The following is a 27,070-nucleotide window of genomic DNA, read 5'->3' as shown; positions in this document are numbered from 1 at the left end:
ACATGGCGCATTGTCATCCATAAAAATCCCATCGTTCTTTGAGTACGTGAAGTCCATGAATGGCTGTAAGTGATCTCCAAGTTGCTGAAGGTATCCATTTCCAGTCAATGATCGGTTGAGTTGCAACAGAGGACCGAGTCCATGCCATGTAAAAACAGCCCAGACCATTATGGAACCACCACCAGCTTGAACAGTGCCTTGTTGACAACTTGGGTCCATGGCTTCGTGGGGTCTGCGCCACACTTGAACCCTACCATCACATCTTAACAACTGAAATTGTGACTCATCTGACCAAGCCACGGTTTTTCATTCGCTTAGGGACCAACCGATATGCTCACGAGCCCACGAGAGTCGCTGCAGGCGATGTCGTGCTGTCAGTAAAAGCGCTCGAGTCGGTCTTCTGCTGGCATAGCCCAAGGAAGACAAATTTCGCCGCACTGTCCTATCGGACACGTCCCTCGTACATCCCACATTGATTTCTGCGGTTATTTGACGCAGTGTTGCTTGTCTGTGAACATTGACAACTCTACGCAGACATCGCTGGTCTCGGTCGTTAAGTGCAGGTGGTCGGCCACTGCGCTGTCCATGGTGGGATGTTATGCCTGAAATTAGATACTCTCGGCACACTCTTGACACTGTGGATCTCGGAATGTTGAATTCCCTAACGATATCCGAAATGGAATGCCCCATGCGTCTAGCTCCAACTACCATTCCGCGTTCAAAGTCTGTTAATTGTCGTCGTGCGGCCATAATCACGTCAAAGCCTCTTCACATGAATAACTTGAACACAAATGAAAGCCCTGCCAAAGCACTTCTCATTTATATATTTTCTACGCGATACTACTGCCATCTGTATATTTGCATATTGCTATCCCATGACTTTTGTCACTTCAGTGTATGTCAGTTCACTTTTCAAACTGTTGGTACCAAATATTACAGCCCTGTATTATATTTAAAGAAACGAACGAAATACGAAAATATGAGAATCTTTAATTGCGCACGTAGAAATGTGTGTTATTAAGGATGCGCATATATTTACATTGGACTTGTTGGAGTTTGAGCAGTCCATTTTTGGTGAACGTAGTCGAAGCCGGTGAAGCAAAGGCAAGGACTGGAAGCATAGTTGAGATATAAATGAGACGTTTCTTTCTTTAAGTAATTTGGAGTAACTGCCAATGATTGGAAAAAGTAATAGATGATTTTTGCTAGTTTATTCTTAACAATTTCAATGTTATCCTTCCAATTAAATTTACTATTGAATTTATTGCTCGAAACTTTAATTTATATAATTTGCTATTACAAAGGCATTGAGAGTCGTCCAGATGGTATAGTGGTTAGGGGAGCTTACTGCGGTACCTTAGGGCCCGGGTTCGAATTCCGGAGAAGACTTGGATGTTTGTAAATGTATAGTATCTATGCGACATGGGCGCATTCTAAATGTCCGGCGAGCCGAAAGTCCTCTCGTATGGTTCGGTGAAAGGAAAGAGGAGTGTGAGACCCCCGAACCCCTCCTGAGTGCTATCCCTCAAAATTGGGGTGGAAAATGTAAGTCCAACCTATCTTTGGAGTAGGCCCTGACAATTATTCTTCTGTGCAATATGAACATAACAACAGCAAGGCTTTGAGAACTTTGGGAATAATTTCGTCAAAATTTGTCAGGTTTTTCTGAAGTAAAATATTCATGTGCTTTTAACTTAACAACTGAGATTTATGGGCATTGACGGATATTCTCCATTTTGTGCACCAGTCTTCAATTATTGGCATTAACTCTTGGAGCTTTTGGATTGCATGGTTTGCGTTTGTTGATTTGACTCCAAAGGTGGTATCATCGGCATAGCAGCCCATAAAATAATTTACATAATTTATTGATTTGGGAAATTACATCACGTAGAAGAGGCAGAGACTGGGGCCCATGATAGATTCCTCTGATGTTTCATAAATTTGTGCTTTATTAAATGAGGGGCACATTTACCAATAAATTTCATTAAATATTGCAAAACATTTAATATGCACCTCAAAGGCATAAAGGATCGCTAAACATTATTGAAATGTTTGATATTCATAGTAATTAATTTCCGTGGTTATGGAATGAAAAAGAATTACAAAATCTAAACCAAGGTCTTTTCAAACTGCTTGAACTGCATTAGCAGATTTCACAGCTAACGCTGTGTCGTCTGCGTAGCATCCTGAAAATTGATTATTATCCAATTGTGGCTTGGGGAAGTCAGCGACAAAGAATAAATATAATATGGGGCCAATGGATGGACCCTTGGGACACCCCAGCCTTAATGATTCGAAGATCAGAGTGTTCTTTCCGGATTGCACATAAAAAATTTCTTCCTGTGATGAAAGACATGACAAGTTCAACGAGCTCTTTGTGAAATCTAATTTTAATAAGCTTTTAAATAAGCCTTCATGCCAGACGCGCTCGAACGCTTTCGCCACGTCCAACAGCCAAACCTGAACAAACCAAGTGACTATCAGCCTTAGTGGTGTCTTTACCGGGCTTGGGAATAAGAATTATTTTCGCTGTCTTCCAATTTTTCGGAAAAATAAGACTGTGAGGCAGGCGTTCAACACTCCCGTATATTTACTTATGATTTTTTAGGGCTAGGTTGCTTAATTTCATCATGATCTGGTGCTTTCTGAATTTTGAGCTTCTTAATAATCTGATTTACTTCGTTGGGGGTAGTAAAATCAGCCATGTTTCTCATTGTAGGAGCACTGAGCCAATCTCTTACTGGGTAGCAAACTTCGTAAGCAAAGCTTGTATCTCTAAGATCCGTATTTGGTTTAAATTGATTTTCAAGATAGTCCGCTAGAACCATACACTTATCCTTGCCTGTAAGCTCAGCCTGGTTATTTGTATAAATCGGGCGGTTACATGAGTAGCTACGCCTAAGTCTTTTGGTGAACGCCCAGAAAGAGCCTCTCTGAGTATCAAGATACAGAATTTTCTCCTCTCAATTGTCCTTTCGAAAATTTTGAATATCGTTTTTAATTTTCTTGCTTAGTTTGTTAAGCCTTTTCTTTAAACTGGGATCCCAGGCGAGGTGTCAAACTTTCTTAGTTGATTTCTTTCTTTGATCTTAACCCTAATTTTAGCAGGAAATTTATCAGTGTTCTGCTCTTTAGAAGCAGAACGAGAAGCTTCGTGAATAGCATTATGAATGGGGTAGGTAAAGTTCTCCACTGCGGCGTCAATGTCACTTCGTGTTTTAAGCGTGTTGATATCTGAGGGGTGTGTTATGTATTAAATGTTATTATTTTCAAGCTTTAAGTTATTTGCTTACTTAATTCAGTTTTCATCAGTAATTGAAGTTGTTAATTTTTTCTTTAGTTGTTTAAAGTTGGTTGTTAGTTTAAACTGTAACTTTTGTAAACTTTAAATTTAAGTGTAGTTGGTTTAAAGGTTTGAGTTTTTTTTTTTTTTTTTTTTTTTTTTTTAATTTGAGTTTAGGGACTTAAGTTTACTTGGTTTTTGTATTTTGTTGTTTTGATCCTTAAGGTTGTTCAACCTTTAACTTTAATTATTTTAAAACCTTGTTGCTGCACTTTTGGTGTGTTAATTTTTTTCTTATTTGCGATAACTTCAATTTTACCCCTTTTCTATTAAAGTTTATCGAATTCATATTTTCTGACTGGTGGTATTGTTGTGTTGATATTTTAATGAATTTAATTGTTAAATAATAGTTTAATTTTTAATGTCCTAAATTTGTTTATGGTGTTGAAAAACTATTCACTGGTTCTGCAAAATTTTCACATCTATACTTGTCGGCTGAGAATTCCTTATCTGTGGATTACTGCACCCCGAAATTCTTTCGCCAAGCGTTTTAACACATGTTCTGATGACTGCACCACCTGGAGTATTTGCATAAACGGGACCCTGGTTGCTCTGTCCCTTCTAGCGTAGAAATGTTATACGGGGAGTTTGTTATCGGAAGTGACAAATCTTCGAGTATGTTCCTCGCCATGTTGGAGTTGCACCCCGAGACGAGGTTAGTACTTCCCCCCTTCCATTAGCAGAGAGGTGGTTGACCCAGCACAGTAGCCTTGGCGGCTGCATGGTTGCACCGCGATAGTTGGCGTCTTCTGGTAGTCGGGATACCCCTTCCCGTGAAGCTTTCTCTGCTACATAATTTAAGGTTGCTGTGCTTTGCGTTCTTCCGATCATCATACTTCGCCAATTGTTTCAAGATCTCGCCAGGTACCAAAGTGGCGGCACAGTGGAGACGAGGGAAAAAGGAAGAAAAGAAATTTCATATAGACGTTCGAAGAAAAACTAGCGATGACACTTCTACGGTACAGCGTGGAGGCCAGCAGTTTCGGAGACGAGGATGTGAAGAACGTTTAAATAACCTGCACCGAAGAAAGGCGTACTAAATCTATAATTATTGCTCAATTCCTGATTTAAGAATGGCCTGTGGATTGGGGAAGACGATGTCTTGCCAGTTTGAAGCGGCAGAAAGGAGGGAAGCCTGGCCTCCGAATCAGTTGCTTTCTACTAATTTTTTTTTTTATTACTTGCTTTCTTTTCTTCTTACACATGTATTTTCCGACGTATAGTTATTCCCTGCCTCGTGATAGTTATCCTGTCTTAGTTTTACACCTGTATCAAGTATCCAAATTTTGTATGATGGGGGCCCATCCGTGAAAGGTGAAATGTTATATATGCTAAAGAAGGTATGTTTCACATAATATTTTTTTCCGCTGTTTCTTCAGATAATTAGATGACCAGTCACCACCAATTTATAATGTAACTTGTATTCTTAATTGTATCACCATGAATAAACCGTTAGTTTGATTTTACTTACTTTTGTATTGTAATTAATTTTATTTAAATTTCTACACTGGACCAATATACTATTATACTGGGTTTAATTTGTATTCACAACGCACAATTTGTTACTTGATTACACAAATTGTTATTTAATATGATTGACACTGTATTGGTTGAGAAATGTTACTGATGTGAAGCATTTTATACATTTACTAAGTACATTGTTGACATGAATTTCAATTACACAGTTTTGATGTTTAATAGTACCTATTGTAAATATCTTATGTTATAGTGTTCTATACTTAATATACAACAGGTGTTTGCAGAGGATGTTGTGAAAAAGTTTCCAATCAGTGATATTCTTATATCATGTCTTTTTGATCTTGGTAACCCCAAGTGTGACTAAAACTGGCACGTGATCCAATGTGAACTCTTGCTTAACATCGAGATCAATAGGAATACTAGTATTAGGTAAAACCAGATCTAGAATATCCGCTCTTCTGGGACGATTTGGTAGATATGTAAAATCATCAGGGGTAAAAATTAAGATCGGTAGTTCAAAATAAAATCATGTAGAATTCTTCCATTTCTATTGGAGCGGTGACACACCCAATCCGAATTCTTCGCATTTAAGTCTCCGCCTAAAATGACTGGTTTATCACCCGCGAGAATATTTTTCATGCTACTGTCGCTTAATATATTATTCGGCGGGGTTGTAGAAATAACTGAAGTAAACAATTCCGTGGGTGGGCAGAAGAATTAAAACATTGACGATTTCATAGCCTGTGATCTTCACTTATCAAGCAGTGTTGCCAGATCGTGCGATTTTTCGCAAATTCGCGACTTTTGACAAATTGTGCTACTAAAATTTTAGAATTTGCGATTTTGCGAAATTGTTGCGACCTCCATCATTTCCTTATGCTGCTTTTTGCGACTTCAAAGATTTCTTTTAATATATCGTAAAATGCTTACATGTTAAAATAAAGTATCAATTAAAAATAATGTACATTAAAAAAAAAAGTTTATGTAGGCTTAAAAACGAGATGGGGTTAAGGGGGAAAGTCGGAAAGAAAGTTAAAAAAAAAAAAAACTACTTCGAGACCTTTACCCTTCCCCCTCTCGTCCCCCGTGAGTTTTGTTTTTAAGTCAGTTCACCTTTCCAGTTCTTTGGTGAAAACGAATCGAACAAAAGAACTTTCAGCTTTGGTACCGAAACACAGAAAGAAATGAAACGTATATTGGGTCCCCAAACAGAAAAAGAAATGAATTTCATTTTCCTGGTTATAATATTGCTAAGAACTAAGTAATGGTAATGACTTAAAAATGGCTTTCCTGTAATCAGAATCTGAAATAAGCCCGCAGACAGAAGGGAAAACTCACTGAAGAACATTCCTCAATTCAAATGTTCACAATTAAGCAAAAAAACAATAAATTTTAACAAATTAACTGCCAACTCAAAACATTTAGTACAAAAGCGCTAATAATCTAAACGTGAGGAATCTCTTAAAAATGCATATACACAAATTAATTTTAAAATAGAACCTAAATTAAATAAGAATTAATTAAAAAAGAAATGGATGTATAAACATTTGAAAATGAGCAATATAGTTTTAAAATTTTCGTTAAAGCTAAGATACGTAATTAAAGCGACTAAGAATCGAATACAGTCTATAATTTAAGGAACCAATAGACAGTAAATTTGTGATGATGTCAGAGGTCATGTGAGCATGCATAACTATGATGTCACAAAAATCGCGAGATCTCTGACGTCATTTGCGATTTTTTCCTACTTTAATTGAAACTTTTCTGGCAACACTGTTATCAAGCAGGATTGCAGTGAGTTCCTTAAATAAATTGCTACTCCTTCCCCTCTGTGACTTAACCTGTCGCATCTGTAAAGTCGGTAATTAGCGATTTTAATACTCTTGCATGGTGTTGCGTGAGTTTCGGTCGCAAGTGCGATATCTACATCATGATTAATTAGGAAGTTTTGGAGTTCCGTGATTTTATGGATAACGCTCTGAGCGTTCCAAACCATGAAACAAATAGGAGCTCTAGTTTGTGCTAACCCATTATTTGCATTTTCATTGTTTAGGATATCTTGATTTGTACCTTGTTTGAACTGTTGTGAGATTTGAATACCTGAGGTTTTGATAACTTCTACAAGTACCGCAAGTTCGAAAAATACTTTTTTCGCTTCATCAATAATTTGTGTATTCAATCCTGTGTTTAGTACCTGCGTGTATAACTTATTTTAGACCACGCGGCTGGTGTAGAGCTTAGGTTTGTCTTTTCCGTTGTTCTTTTCGGGGAACTCCTCACACACCCTAAAGTTGGAGGTGTGGGAAGAACCCCAATTAGCACAGCGTGGTATGCCTTTGTTGTTTTTGTTTTTACATAAAATAGGAGAAATGTCCTTCTCCGCATCTGGCACATCTAGGTTGGTGTTTACATCCTCTTTGGGTGTGCTGGAGCCCCTGGCATCTGTAGCAGTGCAGGGGTCCCACTCTACCTTTATAACGTTCAAAATTTACTTTTAGATCACATAAGTAACTTTCATTAAAAATTTCAGCAGATTTTTCAGTCTTAGGAAGGGTGACTAAGAAGAGGGGCATTTTAATAATTTCAACTGCTAGTCATCTGTTTCACACTTTCCATCTGGTAGCCTTTGGTTTCCAGTTTCTCCTGTATTTCCTTAGTAGTGGTATCCGAAGGTAAACTGCGGAAGACTAAGATTCTTGTTCTCAGGAAAGGTGTATGTGTGATGTTCTATGGCTGACATTTTAAGAACTTGAATAATTTGTCTATATGTCTCAGCATTTTCGGCCACAATTTTGACTCTATTCGTAATCATTTGTCCGTGGGTATTGCGGATTCCTTCAGTTTTCCACATTGACCTATTTTGGCCCCATGTAAATGTATTAATCTTCGCTGCAATCGGGGGGGGGGCGAACTCTCTTCGAGTCTTCGGTAATGTTAGTGTTATCAGCGTTGTTTTGCTTTTTGTTTGCATCATTAGAATTATGCACTGGATTCAGCATATTTGTTTCAATTTTATTTGTATCCATTTCGTTAGTATCATGTTCCTTACATTCTTTTTTGCAGGAGTTTGTTCATTCGTTTCCCCCTCATAATTGATGTTTATCATTATGATCCTGAATAGAAATTTTGGGTTTCTGATTTATACGGGCATTTTTAATCCAGACAGTTTGATTACCTTTCTTTTTAGGTGTGTTATCTTCGTCTGAGCTTGTGTCTTTATCCAATGGAATTTCCTTGGTGTTTTTGTGGTATCCGTGTTCTCAGTAATTTGTGAACGGATATTCGAAGTGGTTACAGTTGGTTGCACCTCGTATGGTAAAAATAGTATTGTCGACAGTTGTGTCAGTGTTTGACTCAATGGAAATTAATATGAATTTTAGAAAATGATAGTCACGTGTTTCATACTCATTAAGTGAACCATTTTGTATCTTAGCTTGCTCCAGCTCAGCTACTAATTGTGAAAAATTGCCTTTGCCTTTTCCATAATCAATGAAGCCTATCCAGACGCAAAACCTGTTAAGTGGAACCTGCGCCTTGGAACTTGGCCCACTCAACGGTGTCCCGGCAGACAGATGAGCAGGTGGAGACTCGCAAGGCCCCTGACTCTCACCTGACTGCGAGAGCTTGGGGGTAACTATGCGAATGCAAAAATCCACAGACCAAAATAATAAATCCGAAAAATTAAATTAATCATAAAAATTAATAGTATCTAAAAATAAAATAAGTGATAGCAGTATATGGCACAACGTAAGCAATCAGGCGATAAGCAAACAAGGCAGTTATAAGCAATAGAATCTCAATCGTTGCGGTAAGTAAATAATGCATGCGACTATGCATAGTCGTAGCACGTGGTCGTGCTCGGCGAACCTTGAAACCGCACATAATGTAATGGATTTGATACTTTGGTTGTGTATTCTGGCATGCAGCGGGAGATGCACTACTTCCGCTCTTTCCAGATTCCTAAATGTATCCCCTTCGGGTCCTGACGTATGTAATTATCCAAAAATGAAGCTTCTCCAGTTGAAATAGCCTTGTAAAAGTAATAGAGAAGTGAAGCCCTCAGCTATGTAATGGATATAGGTCTAATAGGTCACAGGTCTTCTTTTATTTAATAGGTATACGACCCTGAAGTCTTTACCTATCTATATCTGTTCTTAGTAAGTACCCTAAAAGTGAAAAATAAATCCAAATGTTGGAACAAACCTGTGCACTTGAAGTGCTGAATCACATCCAATGTGGCAGTATGTAACAGTGGCATAACTTGCGCAAAATAGTGATTTAACCTATCTGGAGCATAACTTTCTTATCATAAAAGCAATTTAGCACATCTGTAGCATAAAAACTTTGGCATAACATTTTCCTCGTAGGTGCTACGGCTGTAGCGTCCTCCTTCCTCCGTGTCTTGAAGCCAACAGAATATCGTGGGCGTAGTAGTTGAGGCATATAACAGAACTGAAAAGAGCATAGTTGCACTGACCAGTCGTTTAAATTTTTAACACATAATACACATCAAAGTGCTGCCCCGGGGGGCGCAAAGTCCATATCGCTTTGCCAGCACAATTAAGTAAAGGTAATAAAGAGTAAATAATGAAAAGTAGAAAAAACATTACATACACTATGTACATCGATCACCACAACTCGTTATGATGTATCGTTCTTGGTCTTTTGCAGCGTTGAATGACTGTAAAGTCATAATCTCCTATGCTACGCACAGCTTCATTTTCGTGATTATCGCATTTGGTGTAGAAATTATGTGAGGCAATTAAGATCTCGCTATTTAACGGTTTGATTTTCATTCCACGATGTATTGCAGTATTTCTTACTAACCATGGTGAGTTGGTAATAGTTCTAAGAAATTTTTTTTGCAATCTTTGCAAAATCTGGCGATTTGATTTGGCTGTAGGGGATTATGCTGGTGCTGCGTACAGTAAAATCGGTGTGATTGCTTGAAGATAGAAAATTCTCTTAGTACTTAGTTGTAATTTTGAATGTCTCCCTATTAAGGTATAAATAGACTTAAAAGCTTTGTGAGCTTTTCCACGAGTATACATAATGCTTATCGCCAAGCAGTACACCCAAGTATTTAATACTTTTAACAGTGGGTACTGTGGGGTCATTTAATGTTATATTGTTCACTTCTTTGATGTTGTACCTAAAAAATATGACTTGGGACTTAGTTGCATTGGTTTTCATTTTCATGTGAAAAACCAATTGGTGAGGATATTAACAGCTTTTTGAAGCTTAGCTCTTGCTTTTATGGGACTAATAGAACTGCACATGATCGCGGTGTAATCCGCATAGCAGGCAAAAGTAGTATCAGGAATATTTAGCATATCGTTGATGTAAAGACAAATAATATTGGCGAGAGTAAACTTCCTTGCGGAAAACCAGCCTGAATAATTTTCTTGCTGGATAAAGTATCTTTAATATTGACCTGAAAGGTTCTACTGTCCAGGTAGCTGGATATTGTGGTAATAAGGTCCGGGGCAATTTGATAATTTATCATTTTGACAAAGAGGCTAGCATGTCAAACCTTGTCAAAAGCTTTCTCGATGTCCAAAATTACGACAGCAACAGTATCTTTCTTATTTAAATGTTGTTCAATAATTTCTATGATTCTTGTGATTTGGTGAACTGTAGAATGACCCAGTCTGAAGGCAAACTGGTAATTCTTTAGCAAGTTGTGACTTTCAGTGAAGTAATTAACTTGATTTACAATAATACGTTGTACTCGCTTTAGTACATATACTAAAATTGGAACGATACAGAGAAGATTAGCATGTAATGGATAAAATTACACAAGGCCTTTTTACAACACTTTGATCCGTGAGCACCGATGTGAAAACCTTCTAGGTGCAAAACAATATTTGATCGCAAAGAAAAAACACAAATTTGTACGCTCGTATCCCACAAAAGGCCTTTTTACAGACCTCAGAACGCAAGGTTTAACGAGAATCGAACCTTTTCAGAGCGAGATACAAGGAATGCTAAATAACAGTAGATCAGCAACACTTAGGCAAAGAACGTCTATGTAATACATATTCTTTGTCTTAGCACAGAGCGAAGGGTGCACCTTTACGTCAGCGTCCAGCAAGCGACGAGTACAATATATAATTGCGAATTATCTTTAAAAATGCTTCAATATATGCTAGAACTAACGCTGCGAAAGGAGGGAGCCGAGTCATTTCTCCAATTTCAATCTGCAGTAAGCAACCTGAAAAAGATCTCAGAAAATATCATTACCTCGCTACAAAAAGTACATGTAAAAATGTCCCACTCACATTTGCGAAATTTAAGGCTATTTTTTACTGAAATTTTATTTATAAAGAATAAAACTAATTGAATATATTATTAAAATTAATTAAAAAATTCTTATATTCATCATAGCGTTATCCTTTTCCCTTCCATAGTACACTGGTTATCATAAATTAAGGAAAAATCACAAAAATCACGATTACTGAAAAAGTTACATGTAGAATTTTATGAAACTTACCCACAATATACAACACATAGTAATGTATCAAATAACACAAAAAGAAATTACCAGACAATTATGGTAGTATAGAAATTAGCACATGTATAAAATGAACAAATCGAAGATGTCAGTTTTCTATAGTAAAAGTACCTTCAATATGGAATATAATCGCCTCTAGAAGCTGTTAAACATAGAAAATGCCGTGGTTCGCAAAACAAATATTTATTTCTGTGATATGCAGATGTACACGCAGAATTACATGCAAAGAAATACAAGCAAGCAGAGTAATACAAGCACAAGCAGCGATAAGCGGTTACAGAGATCATTATATAACTTTACAACAGACCATGGTTTAACAAATCATAAACAAGACACAATAAATAACCAATCAAAAATAACATAAAGAATGAGATTAAGTTTCAGAATAACTCGGACCTGGCTGAAAGCTTATGTATGTATCGAACGTGACAGAAAGCTATGCTTCTATTAACCAGTAAGAATGCGATTAAAAATATCTCAGCACTACCCCTTAATCGCACATTATACAAAACATAAAAGAATTACACAATTTTTAAACAGCTCAATGATAACAGTTCACAGAATTTTGTTTTGGTCAGAGCCTTAGTTAACATATCTGCAATTTGTAAACCTGATTGTACATATTCAATTCTAATATTATTTTCTTTACAGTCTTGCGAGTGAACTTTAATTTTATATCTATATGTTTCAACCTACTTGAAAAGTTTTCATTAAAAATACTTTTGATACATGACTGGTTATCCTCAAAAATATAAACATTTATAACACTGGAAATTTCATTTACTACATTTTTTATCCATAAAACATCTTGAATACCTTTACCTAAAGCAATTATTTCAGCTTCTGTTGATGAAAGTGCAATACACTTTTGCTTGTTACAGCACCACATAATAGAACAGTTTAAAAACATTATAAAGTAACCAGTAATTGATTTCCTATCTTGAGTATCCCCCCCCAATCTGCATCTACATACAAACATAAGTTTGCCTTTCCAAATCACCCTCTTTGTATATCAATTTTAAACTTAAGGTGTTTTTCAAGTACCTAAGAATTCTTTTTAGAGCACACCAGGCAACATCAGTAGGATGCTCCTGCAGTTGGCTCAAGCAATTTACTGCAAATAAAATATCTGGCCTTGTAATATATGCCAAGTAAAGTAAAGATCCAATTAATTCTTTGCATGGGCCATGAAATACATTTCCTTTCTGAAAATCAGCTGCTGTAGATTTTGGTTCAATGGGAGTTTGGGCTGTTTTACAATCAGACATTTTAAATTTATCAAGTAATTTTTCAATATATGGTTTCTGATCTAAATATAAACAACCAGACTCAAATTTCAGTCTAATACCCAAAACTTCTGAGACCCTTTCAGATTTTGACATTTGAAATTCACTAGATAACAATGATATTATAATATTTGTTTCTTTTACATCCGAGTTTGTAATTATCATCTACATAAAGAGCATGTAAGTCATCTACATAAATACTATATACATGATGATGTATACATACATCATCTACATACTTTATGTAGATGACTACATGTAAGTCATCTACATAAAGAGCCATAATTACTTTCTTACAATTTAAATTTCTGATGAAAATACATGGTTCAGAGTCCAATTGCTTAAAATCTAATTTAATAACAAAATTAAGAAATTTCTGATACCATTGTTGAGGAGACTGTTTAAGACCATATAAACTCTTAAGTTTACATTTCTTACCACTCATGTCATCATATCCTTTTGGCTGGTCCATGTAAATGATTTCATCTAACTTACCGTTCAAGAAAGCTGTCTTGACATCTAAAGTAAAAGTTTGCAAACCTTCATTATTGATAATTACCAGGATTAAACGTAAAGAGCATATACTAATCACCGGAGAAAACGTGTCTGTATAATCTATGCCTTCCTTTTGCATAAAGCCACGAGCAACAAGCCTGGCTTTGTAAGTTCCATCTCGTTTTTTACGTAGAACCCATTTGCAGGAAATAGCTCTTTTATCAGGGGGTAATCTTTGTAGATCCCAGACGTCGTTATCTTCCATAGATTTCACTTCCTCGTCCGTAGCTCTTTTCCATAGTTCTTGTTCTACTTGTGGTAGATTTACAATATCTTCAAATGTCACAGTGTCTTGTTGTGCAAACATCACTTGGTAAATCTCAGGATGAGGATACCTAACTGGCTGTTTCTTTTCTCTTGAAGATTTTCTTTGTTTCTCTTTCTTATTTGCAGCATTTAATTCGCCGTTATCAGTGTCTGAAATTGATTTGTCTTCATTTTTAATGTCATCATTGCTATTTTCACTCAAATCAGAACTATCGGAAATATATTTTTGATTTTCTACTTTCTTCTTTTCTTCATTAAATTTAACATTTCTGGAAACAATGGTACGTCTTGTTTCTGGAATCATTAAACGATATCCCATTGTGGAATAACCTACAAATATCATTCTAACAGATTTTTCATCTAGTTTTTTTCTTTGCGATGGTGGCACAAGAGCATAAGCATCACAGCCAAATACACGCATGTTTGTTAAATCAGGATTTTCACCATACTTCAGAAAATAAGGAACACGATTGTCAATTGAACTATTTAGGAGTCGATTATTTGTATAAGCAGCCGTACGTACTGCTTCACCCCAAAGAAATTTTGGTAATTTTGCCTCAAGTATCATTGCTCTAGCTTTTTCCAGTACAGTTCTATTTGCTCGTTCAGCAACACCATTTAGAAAAGGTGTATAGGGAGATACAGGATCTATTTTTACACCGGCTCTTTTAACAACATCATGCAATTCTCCACTGACATATTCTTTGGCATTGTCACAGCGCAGTTTTGTAAGAGTTGGATTCAATTTAAAGAATAGCTTGAGTTCATCAGCAATGTCACTTTTTCTTTTGAGCAGTCTTATTTCCATAAATCGCGAATAGTCATCAATTATAGTCATGAAATACTTTTTCCCATGGAATGTTTGAGGTTCTATTGGATCACATATATCAGTGGGTATAGTTATAAGCGGTTTGGATTCTTTTATGCGAGGACCCTTTCCTATAGGCAAAGCACTTTTTTGGCACGAACACATACTTCACAGAAGGATTCTTTTGCAGGAAGATTCATTAGTTTTAATTTTTGATGACAGCAGTGTCCTAATCTTCTGTGCTATAAATCATCATTCTTTACTACTAAAGCTGTAAATAGATTTGGTGAAAAATCGCTAAAATATTGTCCGCATTTGTCCAAATATCCAAATCTAAAACGCTTGTTTTCAATATAAAATATTTCATTTTTAAAAATTACGCTCAAAACTACTGCTTAATTAATTTAAATTATTAAAATTAATTGAAATTGAGAAATTAATTGTCCGTTTAATTTTGGAACGTAAAGATCATCTTTTAACATTATTTCAACACCATTCTTAGTTTTACCGCAAATATCACCAATTCCTTCCACTTCTAAAACCGCCGACTTAGACGCGCTCTTAACAGTTCCAGTCTTAAGTTTAATCGAGGTAAACCATTCCTTGTGAGAAGACATGTGAGAAGTTGCACCAGAATCAATAATAAATTGATCATGCACAAGATTTCCAGCCATAAAAGATATTGCAGGGGATGCATACTTATTACTATTTGAATTTGCCTGCTTTTTAGAATTATCAAAACGTTCACTTTTGAAATGACCAATTTTCCCACAGTTATGACAGACGCAGTTCTTTTTCCTACAAAATTTAACAGAATGTCCTTTTCTTTTACAATAAGTACAAAACAATTCTTTACGAGCACTAATAAAAACAGAGTTATCCATATTTGGTTTCGAATACATATTTTCACTTTTATAATCAAACATAAGAGATTCACAATCAATAAGTCTGCTTGTAACAAAGTCCAAACTCAAATTATCACTTGGTTGATTAGAGATGCTTTAACATTTTCATATTCCTTTAGCAAAGACATTAAAATGTAAATAATAATATCAAAGTCACTTACTTCAGAGCCAGAGACGCGTAGATTGCACACCAAGTTCATCATGCTGTCGATATGCTGTCTCATTGACACATCCTTGGATTTCCTTATGGTAGCTAGACGTTTACGCGTTAAAATTTGACTCACTGCACCTTTATCGCTATACGTAGCTTGTAGTTTCTTCCATATTTTACATGCCGTGTCTTCACGTTGAAGAGAAGCAATAACATTATCACTTAGAAGCGCAAGTATTATGGCATAAGCCTTTTTTGATTTCAAAACATCTGCACCTCTGTCCGCAATTGCTTCCGTTTCAAAAAATGTATCCAATTCCTTTGCCGTAAATACCGCTTTAACTCTTCGACACCAATCAGTAAAGTTATTAACACCATCAAATGGCGCAACACCAAAAGCTTCCCTTTCACCTCCGGAAAAAGCCATCATTCACGAAACACCAAAACAAAATCACGCGAACGATAAATTATTACACTGAAGGTTCAATAAGGGAAAATATCAGCGAATTCTAACTTTTGAAGGAACCAGGCTCTGCTGTTAAACATAGAAAATACCGTTGTTCGCAAAACAAATATTTATTACTGAGATATGCAGAGGTACACGCAGAGTTACATGCAAAGAAATACAAGCAAGCAGAGTAATACAAGCCAATTCCAATTCCAATTGCTTTCGCTCGCACTTGGTTTCAGCTACACGGAGTTATAAACTAATACAAGCACTACAGAGGTCATTTATATAACTTTACAACAGATCATGGTTTAACAAATCATAAACAAGACACAATAAATAACCAATCAAAAATAACATAAAGAATAAGATTAAGTTTCAGAATAACTCGGACCTGCCTGAAAGCTGATGTATGTATCGGACGTGACAGAAAGCTATACTTCTATTAACCAGTAAGAATGCAATTACAAATATCTCAACAGAAGCAATACAGCACATTCAGCGATGTGTGATGCTATCAATTATGCGGTCTATCAGTTCTACAGGAAGCGAGAGCCATTGCTCTTGCAAAGCAGTTGCAAGCGCGGCAAGTGTCTAAGGGGGCGGATTGAGAGCAGCTAAACGTCTCCCTAAAGCATCCCAAACGTGCTCCATGGGATTCAAGTCCGGGGATCGAGCTGGCCACTCCATGCGCATAATTGTTTCCTGTTGAAGATAATCGTCTACGATGCGAGCCCTGTGTGGTCTTGAGTTATCGTCCTGTAACTGGAAAAAATCACCTATTACCCCGGCACATGGGCGCACATAAGCATCAAGGATGTCATCTCTATAAACCGGAGCATTCACGGTTTCCGTTGGAAAGACGTGGAGGTCTGTGCGTCCACCCAAAGAGATGCCACCCCAAACACAGACACTGCCTTTTCCATATGCATCTCTTTAACGGATGTTTGACGGATGATAACGGGTTCCAGGTTTTCTCCATATCAAATAATGTCTACTATCGCGTTCTAGACTAAGCCTGGACTCATCCGTAAAGAGAATAGCCCTTCATTTAATTAAGACACAATAACACGCCGAATAAATACTAATTCAGAAGTCAAACAACAAAAATCAGCGTTATACCTACAAAATTTTCACAGGACTAGTTTCGATGGTTTTACAGAACCATCATCTTCAGCTGCAAAACCGCAAATGAACAAGTTCATTTGCGGTTTTGCAGCTGAAGATGATGGTTCTGTAAAACCATCGAAACTAGTCCTGTGAAAATTTTGTAGGTATAACGCTGATTTTTGTTGTTTGACTTCTGAATTAGCCCTTCATTTCTCAGGCGTCCAGTGGACATGTTGTCATGCTCACTGCAAACGGTTCCTCTTATGGCGTGACTTGAGCAACGCGCAAATGGTTGTTCTCCTCGCATACAGACCACCTTCATGAAGCCTTCTAGGCACAGTTGACGTTGACACCAACCTTCCGGTGGCTGCAGCAAGGGAGGATTTAAGAAAAGTCGGAGTAGCGGTTCTATTCCTGAGTGCACATAATATCAAATATCTGTCATCGGCGCTCATCGTAGCAGTTGGCCGTCCTTGGCTGAACCTCCTAGGTCCCGAATCTGTGATTTGAAATTGCTTCTAAAGTCTATGAACCACAGAAGGACCCACATTTAGCCATCTGACCACTTCTGATTGACTTTGTCCTGCCTCTAGTCTCCCAATGGCTTTCTGTCGTAGTTCTGTAGGCAAATGATGCCTGGAAATCATTGTTACGAATTGGCTATCTCAGATTTCTGAAGTCACTGTCACAGTGAAATATGTGGGCTTGCAGTTCAGTTCAGGTATCTGATTTAGAGAGCACTTAGCAGCCCACTGCTTTAACTGCCTGTCATGGTATTGCCCTAAGGCTTGGAAAAATGACAATAAGGCGGTAACCGCCGCGCCTCTATAGGCGGAGCTAGAATAGTACATGAGTACACAGTGAAATTTAGAACTCAGAAGTACATCTGGAAAAACTGTTAGAGCTGGCAACAAAATATGAAAATATATTAAGTTATGTAGTAAACTAGTGATGAACAATCATAATTAAATCACTAATATTCTGAATTTCATAATTAAAATCAAATGGCACTTGGCAGGCTGAATTACAATGTGTTCTACCCAGTGGGTGTGGCTTGAAACGTCGTAGGTCGGCGACAGTTACGACAGGAGTCACCCTCCCGTAAACTGACCTCGGCCAATGTTTCTTGAAAGTTCACACTCCGGTGGAAAAAGAAATCAGTACTTGCAGGTAAGCACAGTCAAATAATAAAGTGATAATGAAGAATTCACACTTGAAGACACACAATACTTGTAAAGCATAGTAAATTAAATGTATACACAATGAAACCTCAAGAGAACACTTGATCAACCAACAGACAGTGGTTTTAGTCTTGTACTCTGTAGCTGTTATTCTCAAAACGCGAAGTGGTGAATTTCTCTATATACACAATATGTACACAAAAGCAGATACCTATGAGCTAAGCCATTACCCATTTGGGTGTCGCAAAGTCAATCAATCATAAGTAGTAGAAAACAAATTGAACACAAAAAATATAAAAAGCTACCAAAGAGCAATGCCATTATCCATTAGGATGTCGCAATGTCCATCTGAGGTAGTTGAAAATACGAAGAATAAGTGAGCTTTAATCCAAAGTCTGATGCTGTGGGATATTATTCAGTCTCATATAATAAAATTTTCTATATACACTATTTACAATTCACCACTTTACGTTATGGAAGATGCTTCTGGTCCTTTTTGCAGCATATTCCAAGATAGGATCATAATTAATTAGCTCCCTCCCTTATATGGTCATAACTTGAGTTAGCTATTTTTTGAAAGAAATTGTGGCTTGTAGTGAATATCTCATCAGGAATGGGCCGGATCTTCAATTCTTTATGAATCTATAAGTTTCTGATTAACCACGGCGCATTGATGATATCGCGTAGAATTTTATTTTGAAAAATTTGTAGTCTTCTTCTGTAGGTTTTATAAACGGTGGCCCAAACGGCGATAGCGTACAGAAGTATCGGACGAATAAGTGTAATATATATTTTCTTTTTAATTCTCAAATTTAACTTGGATTTTAATAGTAGGATCAGCCGTCCTTCTCCAATGCTTGGCAGTCCTATTTTTGTCTTTAATTTTATCAATTAAGTAGTTAGGTAATTTGGGCTTCTGATATTCTTTGAAAGTAGTAGAATTGATAATAGCAGTGTTAATTCTTCTGTTGATTTTAGTGATCTGTTCTTCGATGTGTGAAATATCAGCTAAAACAGCATGTGCAGGTAGTGTTTCAAGGATTTCCTTAAATTTAGTCCAGTTAGTGATGCTTTTGAGAAGGAGTGACCTTTCATATCCATAAAATGTGAAATTGACTGGAAGGTGATCTGAACTCAGTTCATTATTGACTTTAAGGTATGGAATTTGAAGAATATTTTTCGTAATGACAATGTCAAGAACATCAGCTGTACCTGTATGGTGGCAACGGGTAGGGTCAGTAGGGCCATAAATTCTGAAATCGTTATTTAGTGCGAAACTATAGAGTATGTTACCATTAGTGTTACTGATTCTTGAGTTTCATGAATTATGTTTGGCATTAAGGTCGCCGGCTATGACAACCGGAAAAGCGATGTTGCTAAAGCTGATGAGATCGTGACCACTGATGGTGTTCCTTGGTGAATTGTAGGCAAAGATAAAAACCACTGGTTGGTTGGTACGAGAGTACACAATGATAGCTGTGTGTTCAATGATGGTGTTGCCGCTGAGGCTAAATGGAGTGCAGCGAAGATAATTTTTAACAAGAATCAAAGTCCCGCCTCTTCTATTATGGGAGCGGTCGAAACGATAAGTTCTAAATCCTTGTATTTTAAATTTGTCACATGCTCTGAGATGAGTTTCGTTAGCGAGAAAAATATCAATATCATGACGATTAATGTAATTAAGTATCTCGGCATTTTTATTTTTTATACCATCTGCATTAAAATATGCGACATTTAAACTACTCGAGGCAGTGATATGATAACTAGTAACATTAATGTCAGGATTAGAATTCATATTGCTTAAGAGTTCAAATCCGATTTGGGTTTTGTCAATTAGTGATTTTGCTGTCATAAATTTCTGTAAAAGTAATTTACCTTGGTTGAATAAGTTTTTTAGCCATAATATGAATCCGGGGGCGGAGTTTTGTGCTTCTCCTGAACTTTCTGTGTTCCGATTGGTTTGACTTGTATTATTTTCGTTGTTATTATTTTCAACATTTTGGGTTTGATTTTGAGTAGGAAGCGGCGGAAAATTTTCTAAGTCCCTTGGAGGTGGGGGTGGGTTATTTCTTCTGGTATTACGATTTTCTTCTCTTGATTTCTGCTGGGCTATCTTCTCTTTTATATTATCAGGGTGCATTTCACACCCACGATAAGAACTTATATACGGACTTCCGCAAAGGGCACAGGTACCAGGTAGATTTTTGTCTTTAGTACAAGTATATGTAGCATGATTTTGGCCGCATCTTAGAAAGTGTGGCTTGTAGTGAGTATCTCATCAGGAATGTGCCGGATCTTCAATTCTTTATGAATCTGTAAGTTTCTGACAAACCGCGGCGCATTGATAATATCGCGTAGAATTTTATTTTGAAAAATTTGTAGTCTTCTTCTGTAGGTTTTATAAACGGTGGCCCAAACAGGGATAGCGTACAGAAGTATCGGACGAATAAGTGTAATATATATTTTCTTTTTAATTCTCACATTTAACTTGGGGCCCACCAGCGGCCGAGCGGTAAAGTCGCTGAACACTGGTAGTTCGGTCCGAGGTTCGAATCCCGCGAACGGGCTGGCTGCATGGGTGTTTTCGTGGTTTTCCCCATGTGTAACGTGTATACGAGCCAGTTTCCCTTAGAAAGTCCTCCACGAAGGCGTCCCTCCCCTTAGGAAGATAGCCCTAGTGTGCTTTGCCATAATTAAATACACATACATTTAACTTGGATTTTCTGCCAATCAAGGGTTGAAGAGCAATTTTTGCGACAGTCGCTTTTCTGAGTGCATATTTGGAATGTTCTTTAAACAGCAATTGTGAATCAAAATAGATACCTAAATATTTAGTGCTGTTAACCACAGGAACTTCTTGATTATTAATTTTAATGTTCACTTCAACTGGGGGGAATTTTCGATGTCGGCGAAAAAGTAGAATGTTGCTTTTAGAGGGATTAATGCTGAGTCTCCATGATTTAAGGTAATGCACAACGTGATTCACTGCAATTTCAAGCTTATCAACAGCAAGTTGTGGTTTCATTGATCTGGTCAGTATCGTTGTATCATCATCAAACTTAACTATTTTTGAATTAAAGTGGGACGGGCATGTCATTTGTATAAATGCAAAAAAGACTGGGTCCAAGAACACTTCCTTGTGTAATTCCGCTTTTGATACATTTCTTCGTAGAATAAGTGTTCTTAATTTTTACTTGAAAGGTACGGTTTCTCAGATAACTTTTTAGAAGTTTAATGAAGTTAATTGGCAGATGAGCAAGGTGTAGTTTGTAAATTAAACCATCATGCCACACCTTCTCATATGCTTTTTCTAAATCCAGAAAATAACTTGGTATTGTATTCTTTTTAACGAATGAACCAGCGATATACTCTGTTACATTAAGCAGTTGATGAACAGTACTGTGTCCAGTTCCGAAGCCAAATTGTTCACTATTTATGATATTTTTATCTTGAAGGTGCTTTGCAAGTCTTCTTTGTATGACGCTTTCGAAAACTTTGCCCAGCCCAGGAAGCAAACTAATTGGACGGTATGAGTTAAGCTCTCTTGGATTTTTCCCCGGTTTAAGGAAAGTAACAATATTTGCATGTTTCCACTGCTGTGGAAAATAGTTTAACCTGAGACACGCATTTATGATATTAGTAGTTAGGACAATGTAGCTTTTAAGCAGAATTTTTAGAATTTTATTCGAAATCCCGTCGAAACTCGGGGCTTTTCTGACTTTTAGATTTTTGATGATGTCATAAATTTCATTAGGTGAGGTGGCATTAATATGCTCATTACCAATGCGGTCCGGGAGGTGAATATTAAAATTATAAACATCCTCTTCTATTTCCTCATTGTAATAATTGTTGTTAGTAAAAGTATTTTCCAGATGGGCAGCAAGAGCTTCTGCAATATCTTTTTATGAGTAGGCGATGCCATTATTAGTGTTAATAGGACCAATATTATAGACTTAATTTTTACGGAGTGTTTTTGCAATTTTCCAGACAGTTCCTGGGTTAGAGTATATGGAATCAAGGAGATCAAACCAAGAATTTGACCTATATTCAGAAATAGCTTCTTGAATTTCACGGATTTTTCTATTTAATTGGTTTTTAATAGTAGGATCATTTTATCAATTAAGTAGTCAGGTAATTTGGGCTTCTGATATTCTTTGAAAGTAGTAGAATTGATAATAGCAGTGTTAATTCTTCTGTTGATTTTAGTGAATTGTTCTCGATGTGTGAAATATCAGCTAAAACCGGATGTGCAGGTAGTGTTTCAAGGATTTCCTTAAATTTAGTCCAGTTAGTGATGCTTTTGAGAAGGAGTGACCTTTCATATCCATAAAATGTGAAATTGACTGGAAGGTGATCTGAACTCAGTTCATTATTGACTTTAAGGTATGGAATTTGAAGAATATTTTTCGTAATGACAATGTCAAGAACATCAGCTGTACCTGTATGGTGGCAACGGGTAGGGTCAGTAAGGCCATAAATTCTGTCGTTATTTAGTGCGACCACTGTTCACTTGAAGTGCTGAATCACATCCATTGTGGCAGTATGTAACAGTGGCATAACTTTGGTAAAATAGCGATTTAACATCTGAATCATAACTTTCACATCGTAAAAGAAACTTAACACATCTGTAGCATAAAAACTTTGGCATAACTTTCTCCTTGTAGATACTAGGGCTGAGTGTCCTCCTTCCTCCGTGTCTTGGAGCAACAGAATAGCGTGGGCATAATAGTTGAGGTATATAACAGTAGTGGGCGGAGCATAGTTGCACTGACCAAAAGTTGAAGTTTTATACACATAAAACAAATCAAAGTCCTGCCTCCGGGGGCGCAAAGTCCATATCGCTTTGCAATAATTAAGGAATAATTAAGTAAATATAAATAGAGTAAACAATGAAAAGTAGAAAAAACATTAAATTCACTATGTACATCGATTACCATAACTCGTTATGTTGTATCGCTCTTGGTCTTTTGCAGGGTTGAATGACTGTATAGTCATAATCTCCTATGCTACGTACAGCTTCATTTTCGTGATTATCACATTTGGTGTAGCAATTATGTGAGGCAATAAAGATCTCTCTATCTAACGGTTTATTTCTCATTTTAATTAATGGTGAGTCTGTGATAGTTCTAAGAAATTTATTTTGCAATCTTTGCAAAATCTGACGATTTGATCTGGCTGTAGCGGCCCATGCTGGTGCTGCGTACAATAAAATCGGTCTTATTGCTTGAAGATAGAGAATTAATTCTCTTAGTACTTAGTTGTAATTTTGAATGTCTCCCTATTAAGGCATAAATAGACTTAAAAGCTTTGTGAGCTTTTTCACGAGTATACATAATATGCAGCCTGAATGTAAGCTTATCGTCAAGAATTACATCCAAGTATTTTATATTTTTAACTGTAGGTACTGTGGCACCATTTAGTGTTATGTTGCTCACTTCTTTGAGGTTGTGTCTAAAAAATACGACTTGGGACGTAGTTGCATTGGTTTTGATCTTCCAAGCGTAAAACCACTTGGTGAGGATATTAACGGCTTTTTGAAGCTTAACTCTTGCTTTCATGGGGTATACGTAGCATGATTTTGGCCACATTTTAGGCAGCGCGTTTTATGCTTGCAGTGCGTTTTACTATGACCGTACCTTTGACAGTTGTGACACTGTGTCGGACCTGGCGTAGTTTTGAAGCTAACAACTTTAATTCCTAAATCTAGGATTTGTGTAATTTTATAAATATTTTTCCCTTCAATGCTTCTTTTTACTTCCACTAAGAAGGTGGGCATTTTGACAATTTCGCCATTATTTTCTTGGTGAACTGCTTAACAGCTTTAACTGGGATTCCTTTTTCAGTTAACTCTTCAAAGATGTCTTCTGTTTTAGTGTGTGCTGGGAGTTTTTTTAATCACAACGCGTATGGATTTTTCAGTTGGCAGAGGAAATGTGTGATACGGGATAGTTTTATCATCTAAGTAAGAATTTAGTGATTAATCTGTAATCATCTGAACTTTTAACTTTGGTGTGTATATTAGTGCCTTTAAAGTTGCATTCCATTTGGGAAGTTAGTTTTTAATTTCATCGCGGAGTTTTATCCAATCGTTTACGTCCGAAATTATTATAGGATGTATTCTATTAGCGGTTTTTTCTGGTTTTAACGAATCCTTCGTTATCTTGAGAGTTCTGAGAACTGATGACTTGAACATCCATATCGTCTTCGTTAGGGAAAGCGGAATATTTATTTTTAACCGATGTGGTTGAATGATTGCTATCTTCGCTAAGATTGCGTTTGTGGGTTTTTTTGGGATAGATCCATTCCTCTTTCCGTTTATCAGCAGTAGCCTTCTGAATATTATCGGGAGGTATTATTATGCTTTGCATATTTTGAGAATCAGTTGGTTTACTAGTACGAGGCTTACTAACAGAAGATTCATTATCAATGGGAAAATTTTCATTAAGTTCATCAACATTTTTGAACATTTTCATGCCTAAGTTAAGGACTTCAGTGAGTTTACAAATTTCATCAAGAATATCAGGAGCAACAGTAACCTTTCCATTTAGAATTTGATTACGATGCGTATTTAAGTTAATCCATAACTTATACTTATCCTCCGGAGTGCCATTATCAATAATATCATGAATTAAATCCCTATTCCTAAGAAAATCTAAATCCATAACAAAACCTAAACTTTACGAAACTCGAAGCAAGGCATTGTTCATCAAAAGAAAACAATCGCTAAGAACAAAGCTTGAAAATACTTACCAAGAATCCGGATGCGTGAGAGACAGACAACCAGCTCCAAGCGTGTGGGCTTGCCAATGCCAATGATTTGCAAATTGCGGAGTGCCTATGGTTCAAAACCATGTAAAAGCGTGTGGGCTTGCTATCACACATGGACTTTTATGCTCCTCGCAGATGACGTATTCCGAGTGCAGTGCCACTAATTTGCATATTGGAGTTTTACTCAGCTACTCTTACTTGGCAACATATTCAAATTTTACACGGTTTGGCTTATTTTTGAGGAAGTTATCGCTATTTTTGTGATTTTTCCTTAATTTATGATAACCAGTATAACAGCTTGGGTGGACACGCCTTTTAATTATTCTCTTTTATTGAGCACACCTCTTGCTTAAGACATTACTTTCAAAGTTAGAATTGAAAGAACAAAAAAATTACATAAAGCTAATTTGAAAATTAGATAAAGTTATGTGCATTGTTTTTAATATTACTGCAGCTTAAAATTTCGTAAAAGCTAAATCTACATGCGTTATATTTAGGAAAGGGGCTGTAACTTAAATTCTTAGTATATTTAAGCCCCGCCTATTTTTAGAATGCATTTTACACAGCCTTCGGAATTCTGAGCACAATGTTTGTGCTTTGGGAGAAATTTGATGATGTATTCATTACCAGTTGTAAATTGGTGACAGTGAAAGTAATTCTTCTGTCTAACTGTTTTCTTTTACGTACGATTATTTATTAATGATAAGCTTTCAAACCGTTAGATGCTGTGATACGCTTTGTTTAATTTTTGATATTTTTAATGTAAATACCTATCAAATAGAAGGTTGTAAATGGAAGCGGAACATTCCAGTAATATTAAAATTAGGCAAAACAGAAACTTTAATTTCGAGTTTTATTCAAAATCTGCTGCAAACTAAAGTCTTCTTTTCTGTTTCCTAATAATTATAGCATTCCTAATAATTATAGCATACTTGGAATTTCGTCTATTTATTGATCAGAGCTGCAAATTTACATTATTTAAAACTTTTGTGCTTTAAAATTTTCTAAAACGCTTACTTTATCACAAAAATAAAATAATGATAATAAATAATAAAAACGCTCATTTAGCATCTAAAATCATATCCGTTTTAGAAATATTCCTTTTACTCTTAGCTATAAAGAGATAAACAAATTCTAGATTAAATTATATTAATATTTTATTTAAATAATTGATAGGGTAGCCTGACGTTATTCTTTTCCATAGGGCAGTTGAAAATAGAATAAAAACTGAAACAGTATACATTCAACAGCTGTCTACTAATTTCTTGCAATACGAATTATAATAATAATAATAATAAAAGATGAAAGGTATGCTTTAAATGGAATAAATATTTCTGGTAAAAACAACTGAAAATAGTTGATACTATATGTAATAAAGGCAGGATTTTTAAACTGGGATCAAGTAGCCAGTGTTTACGTATGAAAAAAAATAGGATAACTTGAAATTTCATGCTTTGAAAAAAATATTTTACACGAAAAGAAAATAATCTTCCCTCCACCTAAACCAGAAGATTTCCCAATATTTTACGATAAACAAAACTCGGAAATGCCCAGCTCTTCTAATCTAGAATTCAGCGCAGCACTAAAACATTCCTACAAATATTTCAGAAGCAATCCAAATCCTTCAAGATACTAAAGTTTTTACTTTCATGCGAAATATCACAGGAATAGCACCATCGCATTAAAAATACTGAAAGTACCACAGTAAAAATGATGCTAGCCTTCAAAATTATAGATATAACGTTCAGATTCTTGGAAAGCAATTAATTTCGCATTTCAGACGACCGAAAAAATTCAGATTTTACCCAAGATTATGCCATTTCTACTTCAAATGCTTATCTCACCAAACTTGAGACCACGCCGACAGATGGAGGCACTCTAGCGGACAAGTCAAGTCTAACTTCAATTCTCCAGACAGCTTTCAAGTTCTTTCAACAGATGGCAGTACATTTGCGGATCAGTTAAGTCACACTTCAATTTCAGGTCTGTTTTTCCATTTTCCTAGCATTTAGGAGGCGCTTGATCTCCCGTCCTTCGACGGATACGAACTCATTTAGGATTCCCTCATAGTGGTAAAGATTCGTTTTAGGACCGAATACCACTCCGCTATGCATAGGATACGGATACGGAAAAGAAACGCACACTTTTGTCTACTATGAAATAATATTTTTTAAATTTGCATATTACAAAACAGTAGTTTAGTAGTTTTTGATAGATTTCTGCCAATAGTAAACATACGTCCAGTGATGATGAAA

At 36.3% G+C, this 27,070-nt stretch overlaps 1 protein-coding gene and 1 pseudogene across 4 annotated transcripts in view; one reads left to right on the top strand and one right to left on the bottom strand.

The window, feature by feature from the left end:
- Positions 1–27,070, bottom strand: part of LOC118182841 (alpha-tocopherol transfer protein-like) — a 120,119-nt gene that overhangs the window by 40,689 nt on the left and 52,360 nt on the right. The window lies entirely within an intron of this gene.
- Positions 10,550–10,643, top strand: LOC118182842 (U6 spliceosomal RNA; annotated as a pseudogene).

The sequence above is a fragment of the Stegodyphus dumicola genome, chromosome 1 (assembly GCF_044657685.1).
Source record: "Stegodyphus dumicola isolate Sdum_Otavi_A_Nest chromosome 1, ASM4465768v1".
NCBI classification, from domain to species: Eukaryota; Metazoa; Arthropoda; class Arachnida; order Araneae; family Eresidae; genus Stegodyphus; species Stegodyphus dumicola.
Note: the sequence above shows the minus strand (reverse complement) of the source record. Positions and strands in the feature narration are given on the sequence as shown.